Genomic DNA, 12,900 nt, shown 5'->3' with positions numbered 1-12,900 from the left:
AACTGCCTTCATCAAGGGGAAGTAGGTGATCATCTGAAGTGCTTGAACTGTTGGTGGGCAGAAAGTGTAAATGAAACTGCAGCAGCTCAGTGCTGTGGGATTTTAGAGCACGTTTGTCACTGACCAGGTTTTTTGAGATCGTTATCGTTTCTCTGAAGTGAATACTCTTTGGTGGAATGGTTCTTGCAGTGGAATATATTTACTGTGCAAGTATAACAAGGTGGTATAAGTTCCACTAGGAGGTAATCATCATTTTTCTTTCCGGAGATATCAAGTTTTCGTTTTCTCTTCTTCTTGGATTTTTTTTTCCCCCTCTCCTCTTCTCTTGGAGGGCAAGAGGATTTGTAAAAAGTCACTGAAAGAAGAGAGATCCCAGCTGGCTGCAGACTTTAGATTATTGCAATTTTTGCTCAGACTATATCTCTCAGATATAGCTGAAATACTTTCATGAATTCTAACCTTTATTCTGGCACAAATCAAGTATTTTAACCTGGGCCCTTCTTTCAGTTGTAACTGTTCATTTAAGATATATAATATAGCAAATATATATATATATATATGCATTCACAGTCTTTTTTGTTAATCTTCCCTACCCTTCAGGCTATCTGTCTTAAAGTGGGTTAATTACTACTTTATGAAACTTGGTACTGCGTCTCAGTATTCTCATAATATAAACCAAGTCTTTTTTGTTGAGAACTAATCATTCTAAATTTTCTTTCCACTCCCGAGTCCTCAGGCAAAAGCAAAGTCAGCAGTACAGGCTCTATGACAGCAAGCCATTTACCTAGGTCTTGAAGAGTTATTATTTGCCTTATTAAATATATTAAGATCACCTTTTCACTCTGAATTCTGTTCATTGTCTTTTAGTTCTTCCATATGCCTTTCCAACTTTGTTCTGGAGTTGTAGTTTAACACAGGACCTGGAGTCTGGTATAGAAAATCTTTTATGTTATATTCAAGATGATTTGAGGAGTTTAAGTAGCTGCTTTTGCAGAACTCTGCTCCAGACATCAGGGTCAACGTTATTTTTTTTTCCCCTGTCCCTTTTATTAGTTTGGTAACCTCAACAACCTGAGGAATCAGACAAGTCAGCAGGAGTGAAGAGAAATTTATGGAAACTACAAAGCAGAGTGGGATTGACATGCTGTAAAAGGAGACATTAGTGGGGAGGGCGGGCAACCAAAAAAGAAAGCATAAGAAAGCTTCATTTGGAGTACAGGATGTAATTAAAAGCAAGTAGATTAAATCACCCGTCAACACCAGCTGAGGGTAAGAATTTGCTAAGTATCAGTAACTGAAGTTTTAGACTTATGGAATAATCTTTTGAGGTTCATGAAATGAAACATTTCAGGTACAGTTGGCAGAGTGCTACAAAGTATTGTTCTCTTGAATCATCCTGAAGTGGGACAGAAATTTGCACTGCTGATTTCCATGATCTCTAAGTGAAATGGAGGTAGAATTCTGCTCTGTGGAGAGAGGTAATTGAAAACATGGTCTTTATTTCTTCCACATTAAAAGTACTTCATATAGCACCATTCCAGTTACTGAGATTTGCATCAAACAAAGATTTTTTTGACTTCACTACCCTCACCCTGTTTCATCCTGTGACTGAACTGACAACCCATTTGTGACAAATATCAGCCACATCGCTTAAGATGTGCTCAGGGGACAATATAAGAAACAGGCAGGTGGAAAATAATAGAATGATTCTGTCCTGGAACGAGACCCTAGGTAGCCTGCAAGTTACAGGACACTAGTATCTGGAGGAAATACACTAATAAGACATGAATAGATCTAGTGTCACTGAGTTCCTTGATTTCTTTATTATTATCTGCAATGTTCCCTCTTTATGGCAGAAAACTATGCCAAGTGACAATTACATCCTGAATTGCTGCCTTCTGAAGTGAAAACTAAACCAGCTTTATGCCACCAATAAAAAAATCTATGCAGTCCACTGTGAAATGTCCCTTGTTTATACAGGTCAGGAGCAAAAGGTTCTATTTGGTCACATTGGTCCTGCTGTGCAAGATACCCACCAACAACTGGAGAGGAGGCAGTATTGCAGTTTTACCAATTATTAAGCATTCATAGAGATTAGAGGTGAGACTCCTCTTATGCATAACCATTACAGCTTATAGAGAGTTTTTTAGTTCCATCCTTCAACTTGATTTCCTTGACTGTATAATAAAAATGAGTGCTCTGACTGCTTTGTGACAGTTACCCTTTTCTTCAATCATCTCCCTGGCCTGACCTTGACCTATAGACAGACTTGAGCATTTAGTGATAATGTGGTTTGTGGTAGCAGTAACCGCAAAACAGGATCTTCCCAGTGGCTTCAAGCCAGGGTGTTACTCAGTAGCTAATGGTTGGAAGGGGATGATAACAGATAGGGGTGAAAAACTGAGATTTTACATTTCTGTTAGTTTGAAATAAGAAAAATCTACACTATAAGTATCTTTGATCATGCAAAGTGTCTTTGATTTTGCCAAGCCTTCTTTTGAGAAATTATAGTAAAGTGGATTCAAATATTTTGTTTATGGATCCAACATCCATTAATGTCTTAGTTGTGTAAATATGAAAAAAAATTACCTAGAAAAAACTCAGTCACAAGTTCTTATTTTTCTTTTTCACAATGTAATTTTATGACAGGAAAACCTTTATGCAAAGCAAGGAATAAAGTTTGCCTTAGGACCAATAGTCTACTGCAGTAAATTGAGTCATAAAAATAGAAGTCAAGGACAAAATTTGAGCTGCTTGTACAGCAACCTATCTTCTAGCAAGCCAGTAAACAAAATGTACTCAATTATGATCAAAATATATTCTTCACTCTCCATAATACTTTGCAAAATTTTCCAGGTAGGAAATGTCATAAGGTTCTGCTACACTTGACCATTTTTGAGCATTGATTGTTAATATGGTGGTGCAACCTGACATTTTTGGTAAACTCTGGTGCATGAATGCAGTAATCTTATTTCTGCAGTGAAATTTATGATCTTCTCATTATTCCCTAATACATATATTCTCATCACTACATAGCCGGCATACAGATAATTCCAGTCCTAGCCCTCAGTCAGTCAAATGAAGTCCATCACAGTTTTACTATAGTGAAACTATTGGTGACCTCATATTAGACTAATGCTTATCATGATTGTCTCCATTCTCATGGTCCTGCAGATTCTACTGTTCTTAAATTACTGTTGTGCTTTAGAAGAAAATACAAAATCCTCAGTTCAGCATGTGATGGCCTCTTCTTTTCATAGAAGATCTATCCAATCTGAATCTTCCCACTTTATGACCGCTATACTACCTCAAAACAAGATTAATCTCCCTTAATGATATATAACTGCCCTAATTTTTAACTGTAAAATATTTTGGATTTATTTTCTAAGTATTGACATAATGATAAGAGTTAAATTACCTCCAGGACATGAAAAAAGACACTGATTAAATATTTTTGAAGGATTTTCATATGCTATAAAAGTTGTTCTTAGACATTTTCTTTACCCATTATGCAAATACGTCAACTCATTAATAATTCAAAATAGACAATACATTAATAATTAGGATCCCCCATTACAAATCTGACCTTTAATTGAATTCTATAGAAAGAGACTGTGAAAAATGAGCCTCTTGATTTATGCTAAGAATAAAGGTTAAAAAGCGTTTTCCTAGTAGAACTAATTTTTATCATTATTGCCTAAGCAGAAACATCGAGATAAGAAACTTTTTCCCCAGTTCAAACTGGTGTTCTGGAAAAGCTCCTTCTAGGAAAAAGTATTAAAAGGCGTTCGTTTATGCACAGTTTAGAACAATGTGTCACTGAACAACTGATTTAGCAATCATAGGTACTTGAGGGGTCTGAAAAAAGTCAACCCTTTTTCTTCATTTCTCTTTGCCGAATGATCCACGGGCTTCATGATTGCATAATTCTTCACATCTAACTAATTCTTCTTCATAAGTCTTCTTGTTAACTTCGTCATAATGTTTAAAGGTAAAAACATTAACAGACTGTATAAAAGAACGATTACTTCCAGTTGTAGGAAAACTGACAATTAAACTGCAAGGACACTTCTACTTATTTGGCCTTCTGTTCTTAGTCCTTCCTAGAAAAGTTGTGCCTGCAATGCAATTACAACTTTGCACACAGATTTATTTCTTGTAGATCTTTTGCAAAAACATAATTAAGATCGATTAAAATACCCTTAAGGAAATAGAAGAGGGATGAGGGATATGCTTAGGAAAAGAACAGAGAATGACTAAGGGGATTTTTCCCCAGAAGGACTAGTAGAATATTTTAACTGTTTAAAAGATTAGTAATAAGCTTTGGAAAAAAAATCTGTTATACATCCTTGTAGCAGACACAGTACATCGAGCCTAACTGCATATAGAAGACTATTGCCTGAAAGCTGTCATATCATAATAAATGTCTGGACTTTTTATTTCATTACTTAAAGGTCTGAAGTCCAATAAACACTTGAATGTCCCTGCAGAGAAGATGACACATTAGCTGGTAAGTCAAGAGTACTATTTGGTGCCATAGTGCACAGCAGAATAAATTTTTGTTATACAAGCTAACACATTGGTACAATGCCCTTTAAAAAGCACTAATTTTGGGAAACTGTAAATGTGTCACAGGAATAGACACCATCCATTTGAACAATTCAAGCAGCTTTGTCACAGACATATGTTTTGAATGTAATTAAAAGATCGCAGTCCCTCTCTCCCTAAAAGGGATAAGAATAAACAAATACCCCTTTAACTCCCACTGAAGGCTCACACATCCAAAACCGGAAACCTCACAATCACAATCGTCTTTTGCCTAACTGTAAACCATTGTCAATGCTCATTCTTGTAATGCTAATTTTTCCAAGCTGTCAATCAAGAAACTCCAGCCATGACCACCGAGAACAGTAGATTTGCAGACCATTTGTCACTCCCTCATATAAAGTGTAAAGAGTCATACATATATGCACCCTCACAGTATAAATTCAAACCCAACCTGAATAACATGATCATCAGCTTAAGCCAGAAGTACTTCCATGCCACAATAACATTAATATCACTATATTTTATCAGCTCCTAGAAAACATATAAAAAGTGAACAATTTTGCATCCAAAAGGGCTGGTATTTCTGAGTTCACCTTCAGGAAAATGCTGCTGTGAGGGCTAATGCTCTGCTTGCTAAGTAGTTTCTTGCAGTAAAATACACATTATAAAGAATTAAACTGTCCATCACCTGGAAGGCACCATAGCCAGGAGAGTTCCAGTTCTGGTGAAACTGAACTACAAATAGTGTTATGAAGGGGACCAGCAGCTCCCTCATTAATGGGCACAGAATGAAACTTCTCATAAAGGGTTTAATAACATCGTACCCTCAACTGTTCCAGAAGATCTGGAAAGTGAATTGTGTGTGTAAAGGCCAAGATGCTCAGAGGTCTTACCACACACTGCACCTTAGCCTAGTTTGGGTATATAGGTCTCTGTATGGTCATAGAATGAGGAGGATTCTGCTTCTTAAAGTCAAACACCCTTGTGTTATCTTCTTAACAACAGAAAAAATTGTTCAGCTTTTTTAATTTCTATAAGTGGAAAAAATGGCAAAACAGTAGAATTACAGAGTAGAATTACAGGCTTGAGACAGAGTTTATAGGTGACAGTCATCCTTAACTCTGCCTGGAGCTCTCCTATGTTCCAGTGATACACCAGCTGAGGGTGCTTGCATCATGGTCTTCCCCCCTGCAGCCAAGTTCTGCCACAACCAGCTCAGGCAATTAGCAAATAAGAGCACCTCAGTACAAAGCAAAAAGTTTTCTTAGTACTATCTGTTATTCTTCACCAACATTTAAAAAAAAAAAACCTTCTCCTATATATGTTCAAATAAATTGAAAAAAAATATTCTGTTTTGTCCTCGAAACTGGACCGCACATGTCCACAAATACCTTGCTACTCACTAGCAATATTGCCAATTCTTTGTATCTGCTGCCCCGGGCATATACAGTTATTTGCACTTAATATTTTAGAGGATAAACTGCTGATATTTTAGCACGACTTGGAACATGCCTGTGCATTCCAGGCATCAGACCAAGACATTTTTCTACTGTGCAAAACTTAATCTTACTTTTTCACACCTCTGATACCACTTCTGTTACAGCAAAATTAAAATGAATATTCCACCCCACAAGTGCAAAAAGTTTTTCATGATGTCAGGGAAAAGACAGCATTAGAGTAACTGATTGCTTTCATGGATTGGAAGAATGTTTTCAATATTTTTTTTGTTTTTCTCAAGCAATTCCTCCTTTCTATTTGATTATACCGGTACTAGATACAAGTGGCAGGCATTATTTAAAAGGACAAGGCAGGAACGGGTGGCTGTAATTGTCATTATTCTGCTCTGTTGCCATCTTCTACCTATGGAAGGAAAAAAAAAGTCTTATTTCATTATAAAAAAGGTTGCAAAAGTGCAATTGATTTTGTTAAGAAGTGAAGACTCATTATCGTTTTGAAGACTGGAATTGTGTTCATTTTATTGGACTCCCTAGATAACAAAGAAATAAAATTTAACCCAGCAATTCCTCCACCAGCAAAATTACTTATAACTAGAGATCACTCTTTAGAAAGATTTCAAACTGAGTTAAAGTCCTTAGCCAATGAAGAATTGGCCAATGACTCCTGGAAATTTGCCCTATTAGTTTCAAATTTAAAATCAGTGCCATTGTTTAAAATTACCTTTTCATTATGAGATTAAGAAATATTTGCCCAGGTATTTCTTCGTAGAGCTAGGTATAATTACCTTATTAAGCATTTGTACCTATTTTTCAAATGAGAACTGGGAAATGTAATATATCATCAAAATTACATAGGCAACATAGAAAAATGAAGTGGTAAAAACCCCCTCAAACTAAGCATATCAGTTCTCTACACCAGAACACAAACCATGATTTTAGTAGAGTTACCTAACCAGATATGTACACATTACTGCCTCCATTATGGAAAAGTGATCTTTTTACAAATGCTTGCACTTAAAAGGGCAGGACATATCTTCATGTTTTACATTAAAGGTAACACAGATTTCTTTGTAATGTTGTCCCCCAAGATATTTAGGCAAGTAAGACAATAAGTCTTTGTCCCACAAAACATAAGATGTTTAAAATTGTGCCCAGTAGTAGAGTGCTCCACTGTTGTTCTTAAGTAAATGTTATTAGTCTTTCAAGCTATGTGCCTTAACATTCCCAGACTTTCTCCACTATTTGGAAATAACTTATTTGAAATTTTAGGACTGTGAGCAAGCACAGGACTGTGTCTGTGATCCAGGGAGAAGGGAAGGATGGAGTCAGGGAGGGAAGGAGAGCTGGATGGTCATAAGGAAGAAAATATTCTCCATTTACTCCTAACTCTCGTGGTAAGGAGCTTAAACAGGTGGAGTAGACCCTGCACTTGGACGGCAGGTGCATGTGAGCAGGCACCTCCCTAGCAGAGTTGGCAAGGTGGTTCCCAGCTTGTGCTGTGTGCTGGTGCAGCATCAAGCTGATAGGCAGCACATGCAGTGCATGACTCCATTCCAGTACCATTTCTCCAAGTCCAGCCAGTGTGGGAATCATAACCACAGCCAGGTGGGAGTTTCTAGGTCTGGTTGTTAGACATGTGCTATTACAGCTTACACACTGAAAAAGGGAATGGGGTGAGTAAATCAAGGGGTATAAAGGGTGAATGTTAATGAGCTGAAATGAGAAACACTACTGGAAAATAAAGTGGTATTTGAAATTTCTAAAAAAAAAAGTCACTCAACACAGTTTTTCATTTAAAGGCCTTTAAAATCAGAATATCCTGCTTCTTTGCCAAGAATATTTACCTTGACTTTGTAAATATTATGTCATATCTCAGCAAGATAAAACTAGTGAAATAAGTCATACAACTAGCAGGTTTTGTGGTGTGTTTTTTCAGTGCTATTGTGTTGCTTATTTTCAGTAAACTGGCTGTTGAAAGATACTGCACTGCAGACCTGTCATTTTGTAAAACTGCTTCATGCTTCTGTTAAACAGGAACAAGTAGAAGACCAGAAAATTAACTGGCCAATTTAGAATGGGTGGCTGAGAGATGACAAAAAACAGAGTAGAATTCAAATGAAAACAAAACTAACGCAATTTTCAGTACTTCATCAACATGGAGAGACAGAGACGAAACTTCTGTGGACCATGACTCAAATAAAGTCTTTATTTTAAGCCAGCAAATGTGGGCCGAAATCATAGAAATCACTTCATTTTAATCCAGTGAGAGTGACTGACCACAATAAGAGTTATTAGTGGTATTTGTTCTAGACATAGAGCAGTCTGCTTTAAAAACCAAACCCAGAAAACTAGGTGTGGTATAACTGAACAGGGTCTTTCACAAACAGTTTAGAAAGCTTCTGTCTTTCTGCATCCAGGATACAGCAATTTCAGGCAGAGGAAAATACAGCTCTGGCAATCCCTAGCAGTGGCTGTGACATCAACAGGGTCAGATCCAGAACCAAATAATCCCAGCAGACACCTCCAAATTCTCTAGTGTCTGTAGAAAAAGAGCCAGTTGTCAATGAAGACACAATGTGACCCACTGTCAGCGATTTTTTTCCTACACTTTCTGAGATATATTTCACCAATATTAAAAACATAGAGTAGGATGAAGCAAGACACACACTTCATCTCCAATGTCATATTACGTTATGACAGTAGGGTCAGCACCAGCTGGAAAAAAATCACACTGCTTGGATGTTACACACAACCTTTTCATCCCAACCCCATGAGGTGGACTCAATAGAGACCTCTCATTACAACACTGTTCAAATCAGAACTTACCAGCTTTCCTTTTCTCCAGCTACTACTAATCTAAGTTGACCCACAAAAGCTTTTTCACAGATGACCATCCCTCCAGGCTTACAATGCACCAATGAACCCTCAGAAAGCAAGACAACTAGGATACAAGTTCAGCAGTGAACTAATGCCCCAATATTTCAGACTGACCCTTGCATATATACCTTATGCTGACAGAGGTCTCCCTGAGACACATTCCAGAGAAAAAAAGCAGGGGAATCTTGAAGATCAGAAAGCACTCTGAAATTGTTTCTGCAGTTCAGAAACTTTGCTCACTTTGTCATCTATCTAATTTATTTTAACGCCTTTAATCATGCTGTGAATGCAGCCTCCCATGAGTCACATCATCTCTGAGAAAATCTAAGACCTCTAACATAAGCACTTAAAAAAAGGCCTGTAGCCTATATCAAACTGTAGCTCTCTTTGTTCCTTCTAGACTTCTCTTTTTCTCAAATCAAGCTGTAAAATCTCGGGGAACCCTGCCTGTCCAGTGCCTCAGAGTAACACCCCAGCCCTCAGCACCACTGTTCCAGAAATAGCAAAACCTCTTTAATATATCACTCACCAGGTCTCTAGTATGCTTCTATTTCTCAAGCTATACCTTTCCACAATCAGCACATCCTGCAATTATTACTTTGGTGTTATTTAATGTCATGAGCATTTAAAAGTATTGATGAGTAATGCAGCAGTCTGCAAGATGCATGTGTCATTTCAATGGCTTGTAACAAGGGAGACAGGAACAACTGTAGGTTCTGGGAAAAACAATGTGGATATTCATCCTCCCTTTCTTCCCACTGCCTTCTACCACACATCCTGCCCTTCCCCATCCTATACTCCATCCCTTCCAGTTACCAGATGTTCTTTGAGCCACCACCATGGCACCAAGAAGACTGGCTGGATTGCACCAGGTGAACAGTCCTGGTCTATCTGCTGGCAGTGGGCCCTGCGGATTACACTCATTCATTGATTAGGGATGCTAACCCACTTCTAGTGGCACGGATAGCTGTATTCATCTAGCATGCTATGGAAAATTGTCATAAACCAAAAGTCATGTTTCCATAGCACCAACCATCTAAGGCTGCCTGTGTTTGCTGCAAAACAAAACCCAGACAGATCAGTGGCCATGCAACACACTAGCAAGGGATTACATTGGAAGTTTACGCATCTGTGCACAGAGAGCACCAGTGCATAGAGGTGACAAAAGCACTACTCCCAAAACAAACAGGCTTAGGTATTTAGGCACTCTTTCTCATAAGTCATCAGTAAGGGGCTAGCCCTACCTCTACAACACGTGTGGTCACAGGAAATTCCTCTGCAGTCCTTAAAGACACAATAGGTGTGCAGCAAAACATATCTCATAATTGCAGAGCTCTGACCTTCCTTGAGGCTATTTTGCAGGAGCAGGTTGTTTGTGACTACATGAGTTTGTGCTGGCTATCTATTAATGTTGTACATGATTACTGGTCTTTTTAAAGACAATATTATCAGTTTGTTAACTGAGAAGAAATTTTGTAGGAGGAGGACATCTAGCGATGTGAGATATATTTGCATGCTTGCTGTTTCCAGGCACGGCTTAGTGATCTAGTGAGTAATAGAGGAATTAAAGAATATTAAAAGTGTGCAGATGTGCAACTGACATTGCTAGAAAATAGTAGACCTGGGGATTTTAAAGGACAACACCCATACCAACAGCAGCAATTCATCCACATAATTAAAAAAAACAATCCTTCCAAAATTAAATATTGAAAAGATTTAGTGATTACCATAGGATCATAGACTTATATAATTGTTTGGGTGGAAGGGACCTTAAAGATCATCCAGTTCCATCCCCTCTGTCATGGGCAGTATGCCAGTAGATCAAGTTGCTCAAAATTATTGCCATGCTGTCACTAATCACCACCTACACAATTCATGCAGAATGACCACTAAAATCACGATACATTTAGTGGCAAAAGCTTCCTATTGAACTATACAAATGTTCAATGCAGCATTAACTCTGAAATAGTGATAGTTCTCTTTATAAATTCTTTTCTAAATAGCTTTTTAAAAAAAAAAATCCCAAAAGGAGAATTATTACATCTCAAATTGATAAAAGTCAAAGTAGTTATTCTGTTTTGTAACTCACCTGAACTAAGGTCTTATCACTTAAACACTGGAAATCCAAAACTATAAACAGACAAACACAGTAACAATCATAATAGTCATTGTTATCATACACTCTTGAAGTAAACACTACTTGGAGGAAAAAAATGTCATATATCACCAATGTAAAACAAATATCAGTGTCAAAGTCATGTGAAACCATCAACATCTGCATTCATACTGTTTCCAGAACAATATTAAAGTAGCCTTTTCGTATTGTTCAGAATAAAACAAAGTTATTATGGCAAAATAAAATATTTTTGGGAAAGTGTCAGTTAATCATTTACAGGCGAAAAAAACCCAATTTTCTAAGATATTAGTTGAATAAGGATAGATATGTCTTTATAGCCATAGAGTAAGTCTACAAAGACAAACATTTGTTCATGTGTATTTATCTGTTGTTTTCTAATTTAGGAGCTAAAAGTAGCTGAACCAAAAAATCGATAGGTGTACCATGAACATGCTGGTTTTCCTGTTGTACTAACACATAAAATCCCATAAAATCCACTTCCATGCCTGATACAGAAGGATTATCTCTGAAGTATATTGCCAAAATTGCACTTGCACTGTGGAGGAAACAAGAGTTGTTAATCAGGATTACATCCTTCAATCAGATGTGTAACAAAGAAAACACCCACAGCTGAGATTGCTTCTGATTTCAGCTTTTGTGTGTGCATGCATGGGAGAATACCTCTGTAATTCACATTAATCATAGAATCATAGAATCACTAGGTTGGAAAAGACCTCTTGGATCATCGAGTCCAACCATTCCTATCAACCACTAAACCATGTCCCTAAACACCTCATCTACCCGTCTTTCAAACACCTCCAAGGGAAGGTGACCCAACCACCTCCCTGGGCAGCCTGTTCCAGGGCCCAATGACTGTTCCGCTGAAAAAAAATTTTTCTGATGTCCAGCCTGAACCTCTCCTGGTGGAGCCTGAGGGCATTCCCACTTGTTCTGTCCCCTGTCACCTGGGAGAAGAGGGCAGCTCCCTCCTCTCCACAACCTCCTTTCAGGTAGTTGTAGAGAACAGTAAGGTTTCCCCTCAGCCTGCTCTTCTCAAGGCTAAACAACCCCAGCTCTCTCAGCCACTCCTCATAACTAGCATTACGAAAAAAAAAATGACCAAAACAAAATTCAGAAGAATGCCATATTTAGGAAATAGCTTCTGGAAAAGCCACATCATAGCAGAAATACTCCAACATCTGGACAGATGTGCAGATGTGCTGCACTGCATTTTGCTACTAAGAAAACATCTCTTTAGCCTGGGAACTGCCATCTTACAGTCTGCTTTGCAGGACAGACACAGTAGCAAGGTCCTGCACAAATCCACTCGGGAAGCTTCTGACTAGGTAGAAAAAAATGATATAACCAGTGAGTCTGTCCAGTCCCTTTCTGGTAAGATGGACTTCTGTACAACTTCAATTTGTGGGAGAAACCCCCCTGCTAATAGCATACAGTTCTTTGAGTGTATTGGCATTAAGCTGATAGCTGTCCAAGTTGCAGTTACCTCTGTGCGCTACAGGAAAGTACCGACACAAGCAAATCTCAAAGTCACAGGGCACATCCAGAGAGATTAAAACATTTGTTCAAACCTTATTAAGTCATGTGCCTGACTTTGGTCTGAATCTCAACAATTTATACTGGAACAGAATGCAAACTCAAAGTGGACTCTTTTTTTTTTCAGAATACCGTATACTGCAACTCCTGTATAGTATCAACATTACAAACCTAGATATTCATGGATAATATGAAAAGTAATAAAAGGTTGTATTGAGGCAAGAAATTACCTCGTATTTGCTTTGATAGTTAGTTACTACTATAGCTAACGATTTACATGGAAGACAGTTCATAGTGCCAACTTAACATATCTAATAAGCAAGACATCAGTATACTGCCTCCGTCTGC

Source organism: Cuculus canorus, chromosome 2, assembly GCF_017976375.1.
Source record: "Cuculus canorus isolate bCucCan1 chromosome 2, bCucCan1.pri, whole genome shotgun sequence".
NCBI lineage: Eukaryota > Metazoa > Chordata > Aves > Cuculiformes > Cuculidae > Cuculus > Cuculus canorus.
The sequence above is the reverse complement of the archived record's forward strand: the minus strand, read 5'-3'. Positions refer to the sequence as shown.